We start from the raw sequence: 8074 nt of genomic DNA on the forward strand, positions 1-8074 counted from the left end.
GACAGTGGAGAGCTGCTTCTGAGCCCAAGAAATGAACACTGACTGGTGGGTTCGCATCATAATGCAGGTCTGGGATGATGAGCAGTGGCTGCTGAACTTTAGAATGTGAAAGTCCACATTCCTGGATCTGCATGCCGAGCTTGCCCCAGCCCTCCAGCACATAGACACCATAATGAGAGTTGCACTGACAATTGAGAAGTAAGTGGTGATCACACTGTAGATGCTTGCAACACTGGATTGCTACTGGTGAGCTGGAAAATCCATGGTGGGGGCCATTGTCATGCAAGTCTGTAGGGTCATTAATCATCTCCTGCTAAACAGGACAGTGTCTCTAGCAATGTGCAGGACATAGTGAATAGATTTGCAGCAATGGGGTTCCTGAACTACAGTGGAGCCATCAATGGCACAAACATCCCTATTTTGGCACAAGTCCACCTTGCCATAGAGTACATCAATAGAAAAGAATACCTGTCTATGGTCATGCAAGCACTGATGGATCACCAGGGATGCTTGGCTTCACCAATATCAATGTGAGTTATTCAGAGACAGTGCATGACACTCACATGTTTAAGGACATAGGACTGTTCAGAAACCTGCAAGCAGGGACATTCTTTCCTGACCAGTGGATTACCATGGGCAATGCTGAAATGCTAATAGTGATCCTAGGGGACCCAGCCTGCTCTGTGCTCCTCTGACTCATGAAGTCATATACTGGGCACCTCAACAGTTCAAAGGAAAAATTCAGCTACCAGCTCAGCAGGTGCAAAATGACACCTGAATGCGCTTCTGGAAGATTGAAGGGACACTCAAGGTGTTCACTCACAAGATTTAAAGAGCATGTTAACAGTCACCCACAGTCATGTGGTGCAGTGGATTGTGTGCTACCTGGCCTTGAAGCTTTGGGGGCTATTAGGAATTGCATAGTGCTTGGTATACACTTATGAATATCACACACTAGAAATATATGGCATACCAAAAACTGTGCAAAACAATAATGTATCATTCAAAAACAAACACAATACAAACTTCTTAAGTAAATTTAACAGAAAAGAACTTTAAAAATTAAAAAAGGTAGAGAACTTTCCTGTCCATTTCGGCTGCACATACACCAACCATTGACTCTCACAGGTTGGTGTATGTGAAACTGTGGTTGTCTTTAATGTCCGCTGGCATAGAGTGGTAGGGATACTGATGATGCCATGTGGGATGTCTGGGGAGGGAGGGCAGGAGATTCTGAAAAGGAATTCTCCATTGATGAAACTCCATTATGTCCTGGTGCATCTCCCTCTCCTTGTGCTGCTGGGGCTTCCGGGACTTTTTCCTATCCACTCTTTCCTCCGCCATGCTGTCTGCCATATTCACCCTTCAGGCCCTCTGTTCAGGGTCCAATGCAGCACTGGCATGCAGGATCTTGCTGAACATATGCTCTCTAGTCCTATTCTTTCTGCTCATCAGGGTCTGTCGTTCTGCAGCTGTGGAGGGATGCCCCTCAAGGTCAGAAGGGCAGCAGCTAGAAATAAAACAGACAGATGTCTCTGCATTTACAGTCACAATGGAAAGTGAAAGATAAGTTTCAGAACTCTCTTTCCTTATTCCCCTAAAACTTTTAAATAAGACATACTTATTGACACTTCAACTTTGAGTGCCTCTGCACAGCATCGCTCTCCCACCCCAGTCAGGTGAGTATGACCCACCAGGGGCATGGTGGGGAGGGGAATGAGGAGGGAAACGTTTGGCTGCATGAAACAATAAAATTTCAGCCCCTATTTCCATAGATAGTAGTGGAAGACCATGGCACTGAGCATGGGCACTATTTTCCACAGGCGGGGGTGATTTACTATTTTAGTCACAGGTATTTTTAGTAAAAGTCATGGACAGGTCACGGGCAGTAAACAAAAATTCACAGCTGGTGACCTGTCCATGACTTATACTATATACCCCTCACTAAATATTGGGTGCTGGAGGGTGGGCGGCCCGGGGCCATTGCAGGTGCTCTGGAGGGACGGGGGGCGGTGCACAGCCCGGGCTGTTGCTGAGGGGTAGGGGGCACGGCAGCCCAAGACCTCCCGCTACTGCTGGGGGGCAGCGGGGCACGGCAACCTGGTACTGCCCAAGCAGCGGCCAGTGTGGCTGGCCCAGGGGCTGCCCAAGCTGCTTGGGTGGCCCCCGGCCCAGCAGCACCTGCTACTGCAGAAGTCCTGGAGGTCCTGGAAAGTCACAGAATTGCCGCCTTACCTATCTTGGAGGAAGAAATAAGGCAGCCGTCCCTAGAAATCTTCAGGAGAGGACTGCAGAGTACCTCCATGGAAGTTTCAGCTGATCGCCATATTTGGGGTCGGAAAGGAATTTTCCTCCAGGGCAGATTGGAAGAGGCCCTGGAGGTTTTTCGCCTTCCTCTGTAGCATTGGGCACGGGTCACTTGCTGGAGGATTCTCTGCTCCTTGAAGTCTTTAAACCACAATTTGAGGACTTCAATAGCTCAGACATAGGTGAGAGGTTTTTTGCAGGAGTGGGTGTGTGAGATTCTGTGGCCTGCATTGTGCAGGAGGTCAGACTAGATGATCATAATGGTCCCTTCTGACCTTAATATCTATGAATCTCTCAGGAGGCTACAAGGGGCACTTATGAACATAAACGAAGTGCTCCCAATACTCCTCCTCCATTCTCCCCAACTCTACAGGGGAAGGAAAAGCAGATAACAACTCTACCTCTGTTTGTTGTACTACTACTTATTCTTGCATAAGTAAAACAATGGAACAGTTGGGTCAGGCACCATCTCCACATTTAAACATTGTAAGGAAAATGGATGCACACACTTACCCAAGGTTCCTTCCCCTTCATCAGGCTCATCCATGCTCAGCTGGTAGAACTGGCTAGATTGCAATGGAGGCTCAAAGTGATGATGGCTTGTGGCTTCTGTGGGGAAGCAGAGAAGCTGCACCAGTACTCATTCACCCCTCCCCGCCAGATGTGTCTCTTTGGGCTGTGGGGGAAGGTAAATCACTGGGGGGGCTCTGTGGACATCCTGACCGCACAGGGACATAAGTCCCAGTTGGCGGGGGGGGAGGGGGGAAGATGGAGACGGAGTTCCTCCTCCCCTCTCCTCCCATCCCCTGTGCAGAGCAGCCAGGGCTGGGTCAGATCAAGTCCCAGAAACTTCCCCTTGCTGCAGGAAGCTCTGCACCACTAGTGTGTGTGTATGTGTTATGTGTGTGTCTGGATACGGGGCAGGGAGAGGATTGTCCCAGGTGCAGGGGGGATGAGGCTCAGCAGTGAGGGTCCAGACGCACAGGGATTGAGTGGATAGGGGGAGCAGCTCCCTGTACAGTGATCCCTCCACACACCCATGCACCTGGAACCCCACCCCCACCAAGCCCCCTCCGCATCAGGAGCCCCCGCACCGTGAAACCTCCCCAACGAGTCCCCCAAGTCCCCACCTCACTGAGCCCCAAGCAATTTCACCCGGACACCGCACCAAGACCCATTCCCCCAGCTCTCCCACACATACCATTGAACCCTACCCACACCGAGCCCCTGTGCATCCAGATTCCCTCCTGCACCCAGACTCCCCATTGAGCTGCCCATGCCCAGATTGTGCCACACGAACTCTAGAACTCTTGAGGGAATTCTGCATCAAAAAAATTTAAAACATTAAAATTCTGCAAAGTTCTGCATATTTTAATTGTCAAAATAATACAGAAACGCAATAACAATATAATCACACCATTTTCAATTATTTAGGTAATTTATTTCAAAATACTTGTCAGCAAATAATTGAAAATGGTGTGATTATAATGTGTTATTTTGACAAATAAAATATGCAGAATTTTGCAGAATTTTAAAATATTGTGCGCAGAATATTTAATTTTTGGTGCAGAATTCCCTCAGGAATACTAGTACTATGAAATAGCTAAGAGGACAAATGCAATCATTGGATGTATAAGTAGGGTAATATGTAGTAGGAATAGGGAATAATGCTGTATACAGCATTAGTAAGGCCATTACTGGAAAACTCTGTCCAGTTCTGGTGTCACATTTCAAAATGGATGTTGATATGCTGAAAAGGGGTCAGAAAAGAATTACAAGAATGATTCAAGGTCTGGAAAAGTTGCTTTATAGTGGGAGACTTAAGAAGTGCAATCTATTCATTTTATCCAAGAGGAGGTTAAGAAATGGCTTGATTACAATCTACAAACATCTAATGGGGAAGACACTTTGAATCAAAGATAGCTCTTTAAATCTAGCAGAAAAAGGCATGACAAGATCCAGTGGCTGGAAGTTGAATCTATAAATTTAGACTAGCAATATGATGCAAATTTTTAACAATGAATGTAATTAAACATTGAAACAACTTGCCTGTGGTGGATACTCCATCATTTGCAATCTTTTAATCAAGACTAGATATATTTCTAGAAGCTATTGACCTACTGGCAATTAATACCAGAGACAAAAAAAGTTTGAAATATAACAACAAATGATTAATGAAAAGTATCTCCCTTATCTCAAGGCTATATATAAATTTATTATAGCCACAGCAGCTATTAAATAAAAGTTGCAAAACACAGAAAGTAAACCAGGAACATTAAAATAAAATATTAAGATTAAGAGATGGTGGTAGCTGATGTATTCCTTTAAATTAAGATAACATCAAAGGATAAACATTGTCTTGTTCTTTTGTACTTTCTCACCCTTTTCTCTGGACACTTTCTTTCCTGTGAGTCATCATAATTAAGAAAAACTGTACATTGACTCACGGGGTAGTATCTTTGATTTAGATGTGATCTTTATTTTTCAGGATTACTGCTATCTGTAACTCAGTCTATAGGCTATGGAATCAAGAGAGCACAGGGAAATCAACTAAGTATGATATTTATAGAAACAATTTAATGATTCACTTCCTAAAATAATGGCTATTCCAGTCTTGACAAAGTAGCCCCGAAGCACATATATCACAGGCAAACGTGTTTCTTCATTCAATTCTGGCATCCAGTTTGGAAGCATCTCATCTTAACTTCTTGCTAAAGAAAAGATACAGGACTGACAATACCTGCCAAGATTATTTTAAACCTAGTTTTTTTTAAAATGAAGGTAGCAGCTTCTGTAAGGAAAACTCCTCCTCTTGTCTTTCTGCATTTTATCTCATTCACTCTCCCTCAAGAGGAGCGATCCCAGTGACCTCATGCCAAATGGCTAGACCCCAGGTCTGCCCCATCCATGTCCCTTGACAAGTCACTTATCTGCTTCAGATTCCCTCTCTATCCTATGTGGGTGTTGTGTGGCTTAACAAATGTATTTTGTTAAACACTTGGAAAATGAGTGTTAAATGTTAGGATTGCAAGATTACTGAGAACACAGCTACTAATCCATTGATGGGGGATGTTATTATGAGGTACAAATACCAGGAATGAGACAAATATCCAATTTAGGTTTATTTGCACCAGTACTTATAGTGGAAGTATTCAGAAATTTCTCAGTTTGTGACTCTGACCCCGAGAGTGTAAAATGAGATCAGAATCTGGCCCATAGTCTCCTGGGGCAACACAGAGCAGGATCACAGCAGAGTGCAGCAGCAACCATTTTCTCTGTATCAGCCATGTGGAAGCATATAGGAACGGGGTAGTCTGGTATAATAGGCCAAACTGTCAGCAATGCCTATAGTTAAAGTTGCCTAACACTCTCCATCATAAGACTCATTTTCAGTTACTTAAAATTTTGCCATTGTACAAAAGGTCAGGAAGCACTATGTGTTAAAATAGCAATCCAGCCTCAGAACTATGGAAGAATGTGCTGCTCAGTGGAGAGCTTGGCTGCCTGATTCTGCCAAGGCACAAAGAATTCATAATGCCCTGGATGAGCCGATAATTGTATATAAGCCCCTTGTTTCAACTGTGGTGGATCTGTATTCTAGTTTCAAAATATTACAGCATTTTACATAACATAAATATACAAAAACATACCAGAGCCTCTGTGAGACTCTCTTACTCAGGATATGTGGATATTAGAGGTCTGTCTCAACTCCTGAAAAAATGCATCACCTCTTTAGCGCCAGAGCCTCAGGGATGCTCACCACCTTCCTTTCCCAGGATTAACCATGCAGAAGGGACAATTTCCCTAGACAATTAGACAATTTACTCTAAATTGGAATCTGCTTTGTTTAAGGCTTGGGAATAACTTTGCACATAGATAACTGACCCACTTCGGAGATTGGACAGTTTTATTATGGTAAAAGATAATGTGAACTGCATAGGCTAAATTGTCTTGCCAGTTACACTGGTGGGATTCTATACTTCTTTGTCCTGATAATGTAAGTATAGTACCTACATTAGTAGAAACTCATGATCTTTATTTCTTTGAGCACTATATTCTTTCTAGAAACAGATTAATATCTCCTGAGAGAGGCTGAACTAATGGCCTCTGGAAGATCTGATGTTTAGAAAACTTTTTCACTTTCTCACTGCAAAATGTAAGCTGCTCAATTTGGAATGTATTTCTTTATGGTATTATGATTATTATTTAATGCAGTCTGCATGCCATTACAAGGATTTATACTGACTCCTTTATTTATTATTTTTGCTATAGCCCTCTCTATGTTTTTTTTTGCAGGGGGATTCTAAAAATTAAATAGTTACACATGAGTTATGTAAGATGACAAAAGATAGAAAATAAAATATAGGAAGTGTTTTGATCCAGCAGGCAAAGTTAATCAAAGGTGTTTAGCAATAATAGGATTTCTCCACACACAAGATGTGTTTTTTAATCATGTTACCACATGGGGGGCTTTTTTCTCTGGATCAAATTCAACGAACCCTTTGAGTCTACAATAATTTGATTTACCTACACAGATTAGGGATTAAATAAAAAAACAGGTATAGAGTAGTATGAACTACAGCTTGTGGAGTTAGTTACATCTTTGTCTGACAACTTGTAGGGTATGTAATCTGAACAGTTCATCATGGATGGGGTAGCAAGGTACAATGATATTCATACTGCTTCCTGAATCTGTAATGGGGGTTACTGTTCAGAAGACTGCTCACTATTGTATCTCAGCAGAGGTTCAGTGGGAGGCCTTTACTACATCTTCACTGTAAAAAAAAAAAAAGTGTGAAAAAGTAAGGAGTAGGAAAAAAGTGTGAAACAGTAGGACTGGCCTGGCTGTTTTCCCTGTGGTAAAACTAGTACCTGATCTGCACTGTGTTTTGCCTTGGCATAGCTCACATGCATTAGTTACCCCAAGCTAAAAAAAAAAGCAACACTCTTTAAAATATCTTATTGCCATCACATCTTCCACAAAATATTTTCTCTCTTTATTTTAACCACTGACTTTGTACCTGTTATTCAGGCTCAAATGAAACATCACTGAAGTTCTAAGGGTATCTCTACACTGTAATTAAAAACCTTCAGCTCACCTGTGCCAGTTGACTCTAGGCTGGCAGGCCTCAGTTCAAGAGGCTGTTTAATTGCAGTGTAGACATTCTGACTCAAGCTGGAACCTGGGGTCTAGGACCCTGCAAGATGGGAGGGTCCCAGAGCTTGGACTGCAGCCTGAGCTCCACAAGCCCAAATCACCTGGCACAGGCCAGCCATGGGTGTCTAATAGCAGTGTCAACATACCCTGAGTGTTTGATGTTTGACCATTACATATGTGGCCCACTTCATTCCTTATATAGTACAAGCAATATATAGAATACCCTTTGCTGACTACATATGGATCTATTTGTGATCATAATATACCTGATTTAGTAGCTAATGCTAATCATATCCTTTCTACCTTTTGTCAGCTTTAATTGGCTACATGGGAGAAATTGATACAAAAACTATTCTGGAATATCTTCCCATATGGACACTTATTTTAGAAGTAGTTTTAAATTAAAATGGAAAGGGGTACTCTTATTCTGGAATAAGAATGGCCACATGGGGAATTATTCTGGAATCGCTATAGTGCTATAAATTCACATCCCACTTTATTCTAGAGTAATTTCACTGTGTAGACAAGCCCTCAGTGTATTTCTGGCCAGTGGCATTTATGTCTAATCTTGATGACTTGCACAATGAGATCTGGGGTGAATATGCTAAG

This window comes from Dermochelys coriacea, chromosome 1, assembly GCF_009764565.3.
Source record: "Dermochelys coriacea isolate rDerCor1 chromosome 1, rDerCor1.pri.v4, whole genome shotgun sequence".
Classification (NCBI taxonomy): domain Eukaryota; kingdom Metazoa; phylum Chordata; order Testudines; family Dermochelyidae; genus Dermochelys; species Dermochelys coriacea.